The 17425-nt window shown below is 36.2% G+C and overlaps 1 long non-coding RNA gene across 1 annotated transcript; it reads left to right on the forward strand.

Annotated features, from left to right (window-relative positions):
• Positions 1–342: 342 nt before the first annotated feature.
• Positions 343–3250, forward strand: LOC146954870 (uncharacterized). Its single transcript, XR_015006960.1, has 2 exons — positions 343–421; positions 2978–3250. It is a non-coding gene; the product is annotated as an uncharacterized LOC146954870 (long non-coding RNA).
• The last annotated feature ends 14175 nt before the right edge of the window (positions 3251–17425 follow it).

A 17425-nucleotide genomic window follows, 5' to 3' on the forward strand; every position in this document is an offset into this window, starting at 1 on the left:
GGCTTAGGGGCATTTTGGTCTTTTTGAGGGCAGTGGCAATTTTGTAATTTTGCAGAAAGTTATTTTTAGTGCTTAGTGAGGGTTTTATTTTACTAAGTGCTAGAGGGTGTAGCAATTATTTTATTTACCGTTAAGTGACCGTTAGTGTTATATTTTACCGGTAAGTGAGTAGTGACATTTTGAGTGTTAGAATGGAAATGGGTTAGGCCCATTAAGGTTTAAGAAATAAGCCCAATTGAGTAGAGCTAGTATATAAACTCTAGTGTTGGTGAGAATTAGGTTTACAAACATTTTCATTTCATTTCATTTGAGAAGAGAAGAGATAGAGGCTAGAGGGAAGGTCAAGGGTTAGAGCTTGAAGAGGGGATTCATCATCTAGGAGCTAAATTGAAGCTTTGGTTAGAGATTCTTGGTGTTAGAGGTAAGAGGGTTAGGTTTCAACCATAATTCACATCTTTTTTCCTTTTTACCCATTTTGTGAAATTGATGAATTGAATTTAATTGTTGTAAATTCGTGCATGATTGTTGTTGTTATGTTTGAGAACATGATTTGTATGATAATTGCATGTTAGTATGTGGATTAACATGTTTAAATGCATAGTTGTTGGTGATTTGTGTTCTTGAGCAAAATTGATGAAAAATGAAGTTGTGATGTTGAATTGTGCGTGAATTTGTGTTCATTAGTTGTTGATGATGAATGTTGAACTGTTAGAATCAAATTGGTGTGACTGGAATCGTTATTTATGGATTCATGAGGAGATTTGTGGTTATGTTGGTGTTTTTGAGAAAATTCATGATTTTGATGAAATGAGCCATATTGTTGTTTCTAATGCATGATTCATGTTTGTTTAAGTGTATTGAACCTATTTTGACCCTTAAACACTTTCTGGAAGTTGATTTGGGAGTTGGGGGGTTTGAAAATTGGGATTTTGGGTGAAAATGGGGTGAAAACCCGTAACAGCTGAAGAAATTCGCCAGAATTTCGCTAATAGCGAAACTCTCTGGAATTTTTTCGCTGTTGGCGAAAATTTCGCTAATAGCGAAATTGTCTGAAGAATTTCGCTAAAAGCTCAGATTTCGCTAATAGCGAAATTGCCAGAACACAGCTTTTCTGTTTTGTTCGTTTGAGCTTTTGGGGACCAATCTAATACTTCTAAAATGTTTCTTTGGACTTAATTAGCACCTGTTTACACCTTTAATCCTACTGGAACAAGATTTGAGTTGGTTTGGACTTGAATTTATGAAAATCGTCTAACTTTTGTGAAAACGGTCCAAACGTCAATTTTTTTCCAAAAACTCGTTTTCTCCGGAAATTGAAGTGGGATTAGAGTTGTATATTGTTTATATGATTTTTATAAATGGATGTGATTGGTTCTATCAAGTTTGAACTTGTTTTGCTTTGAGAATGGAAAATTTTGTTAAAAGTGAAAAAGTGAGACGAACTTTGGGTTTTCTTGAATTCGTCGCATTTGGCCGATGAAATGCTTATGTAACCTCTACTGCATATATATGTGACTTGTGAGAATACATGGCATAGGCAATTGAGCTTGTTTACTTGGTTTTAGTTCATAACCTCTAGTATTTCTAAGTTGTGACTTTTGGAGATGAACTTGGTAGAAAATGATTTTTAGAGTTGATTGTCTTGTGAATCCTTTATGGATAGATTAATATGATTATGAGATGATGTATGAATGGTTGTTGAGTGATGAATATGATGTTTGTGATCATATGTTGTGTTTATTCCTTTGTATGGATTATGTGGGAATGTGGTAACTATATGTTGATTTATGTGAAGATGATTGATGATGTATATATGTGACAACTTTATGTTGTGTGATTTTTGATGTTGTTGGTGATTGTATATATATGTTATATTGGTGGTGAATTATTGATGTTGCATATATACATGTATTGGTGATGATGAGGTGATTATTGTTTGTGTGAACATATGCATTGTAGTTGAGTCATATGTTCATGCATTCATGACTGATGGTGGTGGATTTTATATCCAAGACTGATGGTGGTGGATTTTATATCCAATTGAGGTGAGTACGATGTTTTTGTTGCATCGAAGGTGATGACCTTGAGGTGTTTTGGTACCACATGCATCTAGAGAAGAGTCTAGAACATTGCATGCATTTGAATAATTGATGAGTTGTGTCATAATTGAATATATGACTTGGTGAATTTGTGTATTGGTGAAATTGGTGAATGTTGTGATGATGTGGATTGGTGTATATGTACATTGGTGAATTTGTGTATTGGTGAAATTTGCTGAATGTTGTGATGATGTGGATTGGTGTATATGTTCATTGGTGAATTTTGTAGATGGTTGTGAATAATTGTATTATGCTCTAATTGCATGCCTTAATTGTTTGTGCTTATACACTTGGTGAATCAATTGATGATGGTTATTTTAATAATAATGATGAGGTGAGATTTGTATATGTATATATACATATATGATGTGGTGATGTTCTTTGATAATGATGATGACTTGCTTATAACTTCGATATGATGAATTGTACTTGTTAAGATAAGCATGCTAGATGAGTAATGAAGTGAGTAATGTTTTCATTGATTGATGTTGATAAATGATGAGCTTTTGTTGATGACTTGATTAGAGGTTGAATATGCATGCTATGCTATGATATTAATGTGATAGCTTGAAATGTAAGTGATGGGGGATAATAATGATCATGTGATGCTAGTGTTCTAGGAGGGAGGGTTATGTATATGTGATACGTGTATGATACACTTGTTGATATGAACTTGGAATGATTGTATGGAATGGTTTGAACGGTATGAGAATCATGAATACTTGTGAATACATGTATGATTTGTTATTCTGTATTCTTGAATATATATTCTTTCATTTCCAATGTTCATGATAAATGTTTTTCGTGGATTATGATGATGTAATGCTAACCCTCAGTGGTCTGTGGTGGACCGCCTACCTTTCTGTATGGACGGGTAGACGGCGTGCAGGATGCTTAGTTGTTGCTTGTTGATGCCGAGGAGTGGAGTTCCTCTTTTTCATGCAAGTGTCTAGATTAGGGCTCTGATCTAGGACAGTCTTTGCATGTTGTTTATTTGACTTTGTGTTTTGGAGTTGAGATGTTAATTGTTATTTGAGAATTGGAGAATACATTTGTATCATGTTGAGATTTGAAGATGTTTAAGAATTATATGTATGTTCCGCTGCTATGTTATATAACATGATCTTTATGCATGTGTGTTTGAATTCGAAGACGTAGCATCTATTTCTAGAATATGTTTGTATATTCGCGCGTTTTACCGCTTATTAGGAATAGGGTGTTACAAGTTGGTATCAGAGCCGTGGTCGGTCTTGTCCAGACCAAAACCCGTTGAATTTCCTGTTGTATGCGACATGTACGGAAGTACTGTCGGTACTTGTTTTGTTGTTCCGTTCTTTTAGGTGGGTTTGAGCGTAGTGGGGGAGTAGCAGTTTGCTTCAGGTTTGTTGGTCCTGCAAGGGAAGGTATCTTTGGCTGCGGAGGCTCAGTTGGTTGTGGTTTGTGTTAATGTTCCTGTTGATTTTGAGTTGGATCTTGTGTGTCTTCCGTTGAAGCATATGGACATAATTTTTGGTATGGATTGGATGTTGACTTTTGGTGTTAACATTAATTGTTTGACCAAGAGTGTAACGTTTTCTAAGCCGGTAGCTGAGGAAGGTAGAAGGTTCTTGACCGCGGAGCAAGTGAAGAAGTCTTTGGATGGTGAATCTTGTGTGTTCATGATGTTTGCTTCCTTGAAGGAGAGTAGTGAGAAAGGAGTTGGTGATTTGCCGGTAGTGCAAGAGTTTCCAGAAGTTTTTCCGGACGACATTACCGAGTTACCGCCGGAAAGAGAAGTTGAGTTTGCAATTGATTTGGTTCCTGGAACGAGTACTATTTCGATTGCGCCTTATCGGATGTCTGCATTAGAGTTGGGTGAGTTGAAGAAACAGCTGGAAGAGTTGCTCGAGAAACAGTTTATCAGGCCGAGTGTTTCTCCGTGGGGAGCTCCTGTGTTGTTGGTTAAGAAGAAAGATGGAAGCATGAGGTTGTGTGTGGATTATCGGCAGTTGAACAAGGTGACAATCAAGAATCGGTATCCGCTTCCGAGGATTGATGATTTGATGGATCAGTTGGTTGGTGCAGAAGTGTTCAGCAAGATTGATTTGAGATCAGGATATCATCAGATTAGAGTAAAGGCGGAAGATATATCCAAAACTGCGTTCAGAACGAGGTATGGACACTATGAGTATTCTGTGATGCCATTTGGAGTGTTTAATGCGCCAGGTGTCTTCATGGAGTATATGAATAGAATATTTCATCCTTTTCTGGATCGTTTTGTGGTGGTGTTTATAGATGATATTTTGGTGTATTCTAAGTCCAAAGAAGAGTATGCCGAGCATTTGAGGATGGTGTTGGGAGTTTTGAAGGAGAATAAGTTGTTTGCTAAGTTGTCAAAGTGTGAGTTTTGGTTGCGGGAAGTGAGTTTCCTTGGTCATGTGATTTCTAAAGGTGGCATTGCGGTGGATCCGTCGAAGGTGGATGCAGTGTTGCAATGGGAAGCACCTAAGTCTGTTTTTGAAGTTAGAAGCTTTCTTGGATTGGCAGGTTATTATCGGAGGTTCATCAAAGGATTCTCTAAGTTGGCGTTGCCATTGACGCAGTTGACTCGGAAAGGACAAGCTTATGTTTGGGATGCTAAGTGTGAGAAGAGTTTCCAAGAGTTGAAGAAGAGGTTGACGTCAGCTCCAGTGTTGATTTTGCCGAATCCGAAGGAATCGTTTGTTGTGTATTGTGATGCTTCTAAGATGGGTCTTGGTGGTGTGCTTATGCAGAATCGTCAGGTGGTGGCTTATGCTTCAAGGCAGTTGAAAGTGCATGAGAAGAATTATCCGACTCATGACTTGGAATTAGCGGCCGTTGTGTATGTGTTGAAGATTTGGAGGCATTATCTGTATGGTTCTAAGTTTGAGGTGTTCAGTGATCACAAGAGTTTGAAGTACTTGTTTGACCAGAAGGAGTTGAATATGAGGCAGAGGAGATGGTTGGAGTATCTTAAGGATTTTGACTTCCAATTGAGCTATCATCCTGGAAAGGCCAATGTTGTTGCTGATGCTTTGAGTAGAAAGTCGTTGCATATGTCTGCTTTGATGGTGAAGGAGTTGGAGTTGATTGAGCAATTTCGAGACTTAAGTTTGGTTAGTGAGTTAACACCGGATGGTGTGAGGTTGGGAATGTTGAAGCTGACAAGTAATATTCTGGAGGAGATCAAGAATGGTCAGAAGGAAGATTTGGAACTTGTTGATCGTGTGGTGTTGGTTAACCAAGGTAAGGGTGGAGACTTCAGGTTGGATGAGAACGGTGTTTTGATGTTCCGTGATCGTGTTTGTGTGCCGAGTGTTCTTGAGCTTAAGAGGCAGATTTTGGAAGAAGGTCACAGAAGTAGTTTGAGTATTCATCCAGGAGCGACTAAGATGTATCAGGATTTGAAGAGGTTGTTTTGGTGGCCTGGAATGAAGAAGGATATTGCGGAGTTTGTGTATGCTTGTTTGGTGTGTCAGAAGTCTAAGATTGAACATCAGAAGCCGTCAGGTTTGATGCAACCGTTGTTTGTGCCAGAGTGGAAATGGGATAGTATATCGATGGACTTTGTTGGAGCGTTGCCAAAGACTGTTAAGGGTTTTGACTCTATTTGGGTGATTGTTGATCGATTGACGAAGTCGACACATTTTGTTCCTATTAAGACTGGTATGTCTGTGGCTAAGTTGGCCGAGATCTACATTGAGCAGATTGTTAGACTGCATGGTGTTCCTTCTAGTATTGCGTCAGATCGGGATCCGAGGTTTACTTCTAAGTTTTGGGAGAGTTTGCAAGATGCTTTGGGAACTAAGTTGAGATTGAGTTCTGCTTATCATCCTCAGACTGATGGTCAGACGGAGAGGACTATTCAGAGTTTGGAAGATCTGTTGAGAGCTTGTGTGTTGGAGCAAGGTGTCAGTTGGATTGAATGTTTACCGTTGATTGAGTTCACTTACAACAACAGTTTTCATTCTAGTATTGGGATGGCACCGTTTGAGGCTTTGTATGGTCGGAGGTGTAGAACTCCTTTGTGTTGGTATGAGTCAGGAGAGAGTGCTTTGTTAGGACCGGATGTTGTGCAAGAGACTACGGAAAAGGTTAAGATGATCCAAGAGAAGATGAGAGCGTCTCAGAGTAGACAGAAGAGTTATCATGATAAGAGGAGGAAGGACATCGAATTTCAGGTTGGTGATCATGTGTTTTTGAGAGTGAATCCTGTAACTGGTGTTGGACGTGCTTTGAAGTGTCGGAAGTTGACTCCTCGTTTTGTTGGACCTTTTGAGATTGTTGAGAAGGTTGGGGTTGTAGCGTATCGGATTGCGTTACCGCCATCTTTGTCGAATCTTCATGATGTGTTTCATGTATCTCAGTTGAGGAAGTATGTGTATGATGCGTCTCATGTGATTCAAGTGGATGATTTGGAAGTAAGGGATAATTTGACCGTTGAGACTTGGCCAGTTAGGATTGAAGATCGTGAAGTGAAGCGTTTGCGTGGCAAGGAGGTCGTTTTGGTTAAAGTGATTTGGGTTGGACCAACGGGTGAGAGTGCCACTTGGGAATCGGAGAGTAGGATGAGGGTTGCGTATCCAGAGTTGTTTCCTTCAGGTAATTTTCGAGGGCGAAAATTCTTTTTAGTGGGGGAGAGTTGTAACAGCCCGTTTTTCGCTAGATTTATTTTATTATTTATTTATGTGTGTTCTATGTGCTCTTATGTGATTAATTGTCTCTGTGTGTATTTTTGGTCGGGATTCGTAGAGTTCGGTGTTAGAAGGGTATTTTAGTCATTTTGGGCTTAAGGGCATTTTGGTCTTTTTGAGGGCAGTGGCAATTTTGTAATTTTGCAGAAAGTTATTTTTAGTGCTTAGTGAGGGTTTTATTTTACTAAGTGCTAGAGGGTGTAGTAATTATTTTATTTACCGTTAAGTGACCGTTAGTGTTATATTTTACCGGTAAGTGAGTAGTGACATTTTGAGTGTTAGAATGGAAATGGGTTAGGCCCATTAAGGTTTAAGAAATAAGCCCAATTGAGTAGAGCTAGTATATAAACTCTAGTGTTGGTGAGAATTAGGTTTACAAACATTTTCATTTCATTTCATTTGAGAAGAGAAGAGATAGAGGCTAGAGGGAAGAACAAGGGTTAGAGCTTGAAGAGGGGATTCATCATCTAGGAGCTAAATTGAAGCTTTGGTTAGAGATTCTTGGTGTTAGAGGTAAGAGGGTTAGGTTTCAACCATAATTCACATCTTTTTTCCTTTTTACCCATTTTGTGAAATTGATGAATTGAATTTAATTGTTGTAAATTCGTGCATGATTGTTGTTGTTATGTTTGAGAACATGATTTGTATGATAATTGCATGTTAGTATGTGGATTAACATGTTTAAATGCATAGTTGTTGGTGATTTGTGTTCTTGAGCAAAATTGATGAAAAATGAAGTTGTGATGTTGAATTGTGCGTGAATTTGTGTTCATTAGTTGTTGTTGATGAATGTTGAACTGTTAGAATCAAATTGGTGTGACTGGAATCGTTATTTATGGATTCATGAGGAGATTTGTGGTTATGTTGGTGTTTTTGAGAAAATTCATGATTTTGATGAAATGAGCCATATTGTTGTTTCTAATGCATGATTCATGTTTGTTTAAGTGTATTGAACCTATTTTGACCCTTAAACACTTTCTGGAAGTTGATTTGGGAGTTGGGGGGTTTGAAAATTGGGATTTTGGGTGAAAATGGGGTGAAAACCCGTAACAGCTGAAGAAATTCGCCAGAATTTCGCTAATAGCGAAACTCTCTGGACTTTTTTCGCTGTTGGCGAAAATTTCGCTAATAGCGAAATTGTCAGAAGAATTTCGCTAAAAGCTCAGATTTCGCTAATAGCGAAATTGCCAGAACACAGCTTTTCTGTTTTGTTCGTTTGAGCTTTTGGGGACCAATCTAATACTTCTAAAATGTTTCTTTGGACTTAATTAGCACCTGTTTACACCTTTAATCCTACTGGAACAAGATTTGAGTTGGTTTGGACTTGAATTTATGAAAATCGTCTAACTTTTGTGAAAACGGTCCAAACGTCAATTTTTTTCCAAAAACTCGTTTTCTCCGGAAATTGACGTGGGATTAGAGTTGTATATTGTTTATATGATTTTTATAAATGGATGTGATTGGTTCTATCAAGTTTGAACTTGTTTTGCTTTGAGAATGGAAAATTTTGTGAAAAGTGAAAAAGTGAGACGAACTTTGGGTTTTCTTGAATTCGTCGCATTTGGCCGATGAAATGCTTATGTAACCTCTACTGCATATATATGTGACTTGTGAGAATACATGGCATAGGCAATTGAGCTTGTTTACTTGGTTTTAGTTCATAACCTCTAGTATTTCTAAGTTGTGACTTTTGGAGATGAACTTGGTAGAAAATGATTTTTAGAGTTGATTGTCTTGTGAATCCTTTATGGATAGATTAATATGATTATGAGATGATGTATGAATGGTTGTTGAGTGATGAATATGATGTTTGTGATCATATGTTGTGTTTATTCCTTTGTATGGATTATGTGGGAATGTGGTAACTATATGTTGATTTATGTGAAGATGATTGATGATGTATATATGTGACAACTTTATGTTGTGTGATTTTTGATGTTGTTGGTGATTGTATATATATGTTATATTGGTGGTGAATTATTGATGTTGCATATATACATGTATTGGTGATGATGAGGTGATTATTGTTTGTGTGAACATATGCATTGTAGTTGAGTCATATGTTCATGCATTCATGACTGATGGTGGTGGATTTTATATCCAAGACTGATGGTGGTGGATTTTATATCCAATTGAGGTGAGTACGATGTTTTTGTTGCATCGAAGGTGATGACCTTGAGGTGTTTTGGTACCACATGCATCTAGAGAAGAGTCTAGAACATTGCATGCATTTGAATAATTGATGAGTTGTGTCATAATTGAATATATGACTTGGTGAATTTGTGTATTGGTGAAATTGGTGAATGTTGTGATGATGTGGATTGGTGTATATGTACATTGGTGAATTTGTGTATTGGTGAAATTTGCTGAATGTTGTGATGATGTGGATTGGTGTATATGTTCATTGGTGAATTTTGTAGATGGTTGTGAATAATTGTATTATGCTCTAATTGCATGCCTTAATTGTTTGTGCTTATACACTTGGTGAATCAATTGATGATGGTTATTTTAATAATAATGATGAGGTGAGATTTGTATATGTATATATACATATATGATGTGGTGATGTTCTTTGATAATGATGATGACTTGCTTATAACTTCGATATGATGAATTGTACTTGTTAAGATAAGCATGCTAGATGAGTAATGAAGTGAGTAATGTTTTCATTGATTGATGTTGATAAATGATGAGCTTTTGTTGATGACTTGATTAGAGGTTGAATATGCATGCTATGCTATGATATTAATGTGATAGCTTGAAATGTAAGTGATGGGGGATAATAATGATCATGTGATGCTAGTGTTCTAGGAGGGAGGGTTATGTATATGTGATACGTGTATGATACACTTGTTGATATGAACTTGGAATGATTGTATGGAATGGTTTGAACGGTATGAGAATCATGAATACTTGTGAATACATGTATGATTTGTTATTCTGTATTCTTGAATATATATTCTTTCATTTCCAATGTTCATGATAAATGTTTTTCGTGGATTATGATGATGTAATGCTAACCCTCAGTGGTCTGTGGTGGACCGCCTACCTTTCTGTATGGACGGGTAGACGGCGTGCAGGATGCTTAGTTGTTGCTTGTTGATGCCGAGGAGTGGAGTTCCTCTTTTTCATGCAAGTGTCTAGATTAGGGCTCTGATCTAGGACAGTCTTTGCATGTTGTTTATTTGACTTTGTGTTTTGGAGTTGAGATGTTAATTGTTATTTGAGAATTGGAGAATACATTTGTATCATGTTGAGATTTGAAGATGTTTAAGAATTATATGTATGTTCCGCTGCTATGTTATATAACATGATCTTTCTGCATGTGTGTTTGAATTCGAAGACGTAGCATCTATTTCTAGAATATGTTTGTATATTCGCGCGTTTTACCGCTTATTAGGAATAGGGTGTTACATTTACTCTCTTAACAGACACGTCTGTTGTGATATAGTCCGACTCAAAAGACTGCAAGATTGAAAAGAAACGACAAAAAAGTCATTTGTGAAATGGCTGAGAACATTTTGAAGAAGTATTGGCCCACATATTCCTTGGAGGCAAATGGGAGTTACTAAGGTTTTCATATATGAATAGTTCGATTCTTTTTTACATATTAGCTAATCAAATTATCACAGCAAGTGTTGGTACAAGATGATTTGGATTATTTTGACATCTTATTTACACTGTTTAATATTTCATATATAGCTTTAAGGCTTCAATATTTTAATGGCGTTGCAAGACCTTCGCTTAATAAATGTAATAATCCAAACTGAGTTTGTGAGCCTTTGACTTGATCCCGTTAATCTTATTGCAGCAACTTTGCCATTGGTAAGTACATTTGAGAGCTTCAAAATAAAGAAAGAAAATCATATACTTCTTTGTACTAATGAGTTGCCAAATATTGGATTACTATTGAAATGTGATTTGCAATTAAGTTATTAAGGCCTTTTAAATATGACTATCAAGTAGTTCTCCATGACAATAAGCGTATTCTGTTGGATTTTTCCCTAATTAAGTTATTTATTTATTTAAATAAATAAGTGGTAATTACCCACTAAGTGCACATAGTGGTAATTACCCATTAATCAGAAAATGGTCTTTATTCTTTCCCTTAAATTTAGTAACTGCCCATTATGAGTGAGTGGAGGAGCAGTTTTGTTTTGCACGTTCAGTAACTTCTTAATGGCAGAAGTTATATAAAGGAGTGCACTTCATTTGTTTTGGTTCCCTAAGCCTAACATCTTTATTCAGAAGACTTGCACCATCAAAGTGAGATTGTGGAAGGTTTAGAAGAGCCTCAACTTCTTCAAGCAGGAGCAATGGCTGGAGGTATGCCTTGATCCTTTAATTTATGTTTCTGCTGTTTAAGTAGTTATTTCTTATTTTCTTTATGAAATAACTTACATGTGGTATCAGAGCCAATTTCATCCTCTGCCTTGTGATTTTCGTTTTCTGCATTTGGACAATTTTGTCAAAATTTTCGATTTCAAATTTTGAGTGTAATTGCAGAAAATAGTTTGAAATCATAAGAGAATGTTTTGGTTCATGATTTGTATTTGATTCTTGATTTTGGTGTTAAATTGGTCTGAAATCGGAGTTTTAATATAACGAGCCTGTGAGTAATTTCAACCGGGTCATTAAACCCATTCAGAGGTTGAAGAAGCACTTTGTTTTGGTTTTCAATTCAAATAGTTATTGCTTACGTACAGTATGTAGTGTTGCAGTGTCCTATTTGTTTTGAATTGACACAACACTGTGCACCGAGTCTACTTTTATTGATTTATATCTATCAATTTGAAACTGCTTAGACCAATTCAATTATATTATTGTATTATTATATTACTATCACTATGAAATGCTATATGCTACTGTAAGTTCTAATGACATTATAATATCATATGTGGGCATTCATAGTAGCTTTGTGCAGTATATGTTGGGTCTATATTTGCATTATTTACGGTTTGGAGATTGCATGATATTATGAATTTAATGATGCATCAAATACAGATTAATCAATTAAATTAATTGCCTACTGTTTTGCAATTAATCATTTGGAATAAATGTCAATATGATCTATATGATTTTAATTAATTAGGGACTAGCCACAACATCTTTAATTATGCAAAATTGTATATTAGGTTTTAAGATCATGGTTGTGACATTGATGGTAATTAATTATATTGAACATAGTAAATCTTATCCCACAGGAATTCTTGTTATGTTTTGTATAATTAATTAGGATGAAATATCAATTTATATTTTCTAACTTACCCTCAGGAATTAGAAAAAGGAACATAAATTGATAGTTTTGTCATTCGGTTATATGAATCTAATTGAATAAAATTTTAGCCCACAGGTAAATTTTATGTCACTAGGTTCATAGTTTGAAACATGATTTACGTTGGTAAAACATGATATTTGTTTAGTAGTCTCAATTTTAATTATAAGCATGTATGTTCAATTTTTGCAGCTATGCAGCCTATGAATTTTTCTGATTTTAAGTGTGAAATTCCCGAACTAAGGGGTGAAAACTATAAGGTGTGGAAGGAGAGAATTCTTCTTCACTTAGAGTGGATGGATATCAATTATGCTATTCGGAAAGACGAACCACCTGCAGTTACTGAAACTAGCCTTCAGGAAGACGTTGATCTTTATGAAATGTGGGAGCGGTCTAACCGTCTCAGTGTGATGTTCATAAAGACCAACATCTCTGCTAGTATCCGTGGTTGTGTCGATCAGCATGATAATGTCCAAGCATTGCTTAAAGCTATTGATGAACAATTCAAAACATCAGATAAGGCACTTGCTAGCACCCTTATAATGAAGTTTTCATCCATGAAGCTTATCACTGTGAAAGGTGTGCGTGAGCACATCATGCAAATGAGGGACTTAGCAGCACAGCTAAAGACTCTTGAGGTTGATATGTCTGATTCTTTTCTTGTGCACTACATTCTGAACACTCTTCCACCTGAATATGGACCTTTCAAGATATCTTATAACACACATAAGGACAATTGGTCAATTAATGAACTCCTGACCATGTGTGTTCAAGAAGAAGGAAGGTTGACTATGGAAAAAAGTGAGAGTGTTTTTGTTGCAACTGAAAGAAAGAACATGAATCAAGCGAAACATAAGGGGAAAGGCAAAATACCACCTCAAGGTGGAATTAAGAAAGAATCCAAGTGTTTCTTTTGTAAAAGGAAGGGACACATGAAGAAGGATTGCCCTAAGTTTCAGAAATGGCTTGAAAACAAAGGTAAATCAATCTCACTTGTCTGTTATGAGTCTAATATGGTTAATGTTATTTATTACACATGGTGGATTGATTCTGGTTCTACAATCCATGTTTCGAATACCTTGCAGGGTATGACAAGCCTAAGGAAACCACTTCCAAGTGAGCAAGGCATCTATTCAGGAAGCAAGATGCATTCTCATGTGGAGGCTGTTGGAACATGCAATTTAGTTTTAAGTAGTGGCTTTGTTTTAAATTTGGAAAAGACTTTCTATGTTCCTAGTTTTTCTAGAAATTTAATTTCCATTTCAAGACTTGTACCTTTGGGATACTCTTTCAATTTTTATGAAACATCTTTCAATTTGTTTTATAAATCTAATTTTGTTGGAAATGGTGTATTATCCGATGGTCTTTTCTCAATTAATTTGCAAAATAATGCCACTAGTAATGTTATGCATGTTCACGCTGGAACTAAACGTTGTGTTATAAATGAGGAATCCTCTATTTTGTGGCACCGGAGATTAGGACATATCTCCATTCAGAGAATCAAAAGACTAGTGAATGATGGAGTACTTGGTACTTTAGATTTCACTGATTTTGAAACTTGTGTAAACTGCATTAAGGGAAAGCAGACTAACAAGTATAAGAAAGGTGCAAAGAGGAGTTCTGAAATATTAGAAATCATACATTCAGATATATGTTCTCCAGATATGGACATACCAGGTCCAAAATACTTCATCTCTTTCATTGATGATTACTCACGATATATGCATGTCTACTTGATTCATAATAAATATGAAGCATTGGATGCCTTTAAAGTTTTTAAGGCTGAAGTAGAAAAACAATGCGAAAAGCAAATTAAAATCGTGAGAACTGATAGAGGTGGAGAATATTATGGTAGATATACTGAGGATGGACAAGCCATGGGTCCATTTGCAAAGTTTCTTCAAGATAATGGGATTGTTGCCCAATATACCATGCCTGGTTCTCCGGACCAGAATGGGGTGTTAGAAAGAAGAAACCGAACTTTAATGGACATGGTTAGGAGTATGCGTAGCAACTCAAAACTTCCAAAGTCCTTGTGGACTGAAGCTCTTAAAACGGCAGTGTATATATTGAATCGTGCTCCAACCAAGGCTGTCCCAAAGACACCGTTTGAGTTATTTAAAGGTTGGAAACCGAGTTTGCGTCATATACGCGTTTGGGGATGCTCGTCTGAAGTAAGAGTTTACAATCCACAAGAAAAGAAACTAGACCCTAGAACTATAAGTGGGTATTTCATTGGATATGCCGAAAATTCTAAAGGGTATAGGTTCTATTGTCCATCTCATAGCACTAGGATTGTGGAATCAAGAAATGCAAAGTTTCTTGAAAATGACTTGGTTAGTGGGAGCACTCAATTTCAGGACACTGGTTCTGATAAAAGTCAAATTGATGCTGAACCGTCCACTTCAAGTGACAGATTGATTGTCATTCAAAGTGCCCCTCAAGATCAAATGGGTATTAGACAATCAGTTGTTGAAGTTCCACAAGCAGTCGAGAACAATCTAGTAAATAAAGATGTTCAAGAATTTCTAGAAATTGTTGAACAAATGGTTGAGCAACATGATCCTCCAGAAAATGTTGAACCAACATTAAGGAAATCTACTAGAGAGAGAAGGTCAGCTATACCTAGTAACTATGTTGTATATTTACAAGAATCAGACTATAATATTGGTGCTGAAAATGATCCTGAAATGTTTTCACAAGCCATGAGTTCTAGAGAGTCAAATTTATGGTATGATGCTATGATAGATGAGATGAATTCAATGGCATCTAATGGAGTCTGGGATCTTGTCGAGTTGCCTAATGGTTTAAAAGCCATTGGTTGTAAATGGGTATTTAAGACAAAGAAAGACTCATTAGGCAACATTGAGAGATATAAAGCTAGACTCGTTGCCAAAGGATTTACTCAAAAGGAATGAAGATATTACAAGGAGACTTTTTCCCCTGTATCTAAGAAGGATTCTCTTCGCATCATCTTAGCATTAGTTGCTTATTTTGACTTAGAACTACAACAAATGGATGTGAAAACTGCATTTTGAATGGAGATCTAGAAGAAGAGGTTTACATGAAACAACCAGAAGGATTTTCTTCTAGTGGTGATGAGCATTTGGTATGCAAGCTTAAGAAATCCATTTATGGACTCAAACAAGCTTCCCGTCAATGGTATTTAAAATTTCATGATGTCATCTCTTCTTTTGGATTTGTAGAGAACATTATGGATCAATGTATATACTAGAAGGTCAGTGGGAGTAAAATTTGTTTCCTTATTTTGTATGTGGATGATATTTTACTTGCTGCCAATGATAAAGGTTTGCTTTATGAGGTGAAACAATTTCTCTCTAAGAGTTTTGATATGAAGGATATGGGTGACGCTTCTTATGTCATTGGCATTAAGATTCAAAGAGACAGAGTTCGTAGAATTATGGGCTTGTCACAAGAGGCTTATATCAATAAGGTCTTAGAGAGGTTTCGGATGAAAGATTGTTCACCAAGTGTAGCACCTATTGTGAAGGGTGATAGGTTCCATTTGGAACAATGCCCGAAGAACGACTTTGAAAGGGAACAAATGCTTAATATTCCATATGCTTCCGCTGTTGGAAGCCTAATATATGCTCAGGTTTGCAAACGGCCTGACATTGCATTTGCTATTGGAATGTTAGGCAGATATCAGAGTAATCCAGGTATGGAACACTGGAAAGCTGCAAAGAAAGTGATGAGGTACCTTAAAGGAACCAAAGACTACATGCTTATGTATAGGCGAACTGAAGATTTAGAGGTCAAAGGTTACTCTGATTCAGACTTTGCTGGTTGCATTGATTCAAGAAAATCAACATCCGGTTACATTTTCATGTTAGCCGGCGGGGCTATTTCTTGGAAAAGCGTAAAGCAAACCTTGATCGCCACTTCCACAATGGAAGCTGAGTTCGTATCTTGTTTTGAGGCTACATCACATGGTGTATGGATGAAGAGTTTCATTTATGGGTTGAAAATTGTGGATTCAATTTCTAGACCACTAAAGATGTACTGTGACAATTCAGCTGCTGTTTTTATGGCTAAGAATAATAAAAGTGGAAGTCGAAGTAAGCATATCGACATTAAGTACTTAGCCATAAGAGAATGCGTTAAAGATCAAACAATTGTTATTGAGCATATTAGCACTGAATTGATGATTGTTGATCCGTTGACTAAAGGCATGCCATCGTCAAAATTTAAAGATCATGTAGAAAGTATGGGACTTGGTTCCCATATCTGATTTTCGTTGTAAGAACGATTTTAGTTTTTTGAAACTCTATGTATGATATTTTCTCATATTTGATCTCTAAAGTGTATACATTTGATTTTGAGAAATATCAATTAAGTTTGGAACCAGAATAAACATAAATGATATGAGTTTATTCATTAAGTTATATGATTTGGTTAGAGACATAATACATTGTGATACATAGAAGATAATACTCAATTAAAGAGGACCTGTCGCTATGATCCGTGTGTTTTTGTTTCTTATTATTGTAAGTGAAAGAATATGTCGACCAAGTGGGAGAATGTTGGATTTTTCCCTAATTAAGTTATTTATTTATTTAAATAAATAAGTGGTAATTACCCACTAAGTGCACATAGTTGTAATTACCCATTAATCAGAAAATGGTCTTTATTCTTTCCCTTAAATTTAGTAACTGCCCATTATGAGTGAGTGGAGGAGCAGTTTTGTTTTGCACGTTCAGTAACTTCTTGATGGCAAAAGTTATATAAAGGAGTGCACTTCATTTGTTTTGGTTCCCTAAGCCTAACATCTCTATTCAGAAGACTTGCACCATCAAAGTGAGATTGTGGAAGGTTTAGAAGAGCCTCAACTTCTTCAAGCAGGAGCAATGGCTGAAGGTATGCCTTGATCCTTTAATTTAAGTTTCCGCTGTTTAAGTAGTTATTTCTTATGTTCTTTATGAAATAACTTACATATTCTCCATAAGTCTTGCTCTTCATTTTCTTTATTTTTTGGAAATTTGGCCATCAGTTCTATTTTTTTTTTGAATGTCCATCATTACTAGTTAAATGACCATAACCACGGGCACATACATGGACACCGGACACGACACCGATACGTCGACACCAATTCATTGTAATCACAAGTTTCCATGTCAGACAGAACACATATCGGACACTGAGACACACCTTCAATCATAAGTGTCGGTGAAATATAATGTATATATCTCATTAATTGTGGCTCTTTGTTTCTTCATGTTTGGATATTTGCATTGCATGTCTTTTGATTTCATATTAATTTTGTCAGTTTCCAATGCATTGTTCAAATGAGAAATGTTAAACTTTGGTCATTGAAATAGTTAACCCATGCGCAAATG

This window comes from Medicago sativa, chromosome 1 (genome assembly GCF_051527215.1).
Source record: "Medicago sativa cultivar Bolivia chromosome 1, Bolivia_mono, whole genome shotgun sequence".
NCBI classification, from domain to species: Eukaryota; Viridiplantae; Streptophyta; class Magnoliopsida; order Fabales; family Fabaceae; genus Medicago; species Medicago sativa.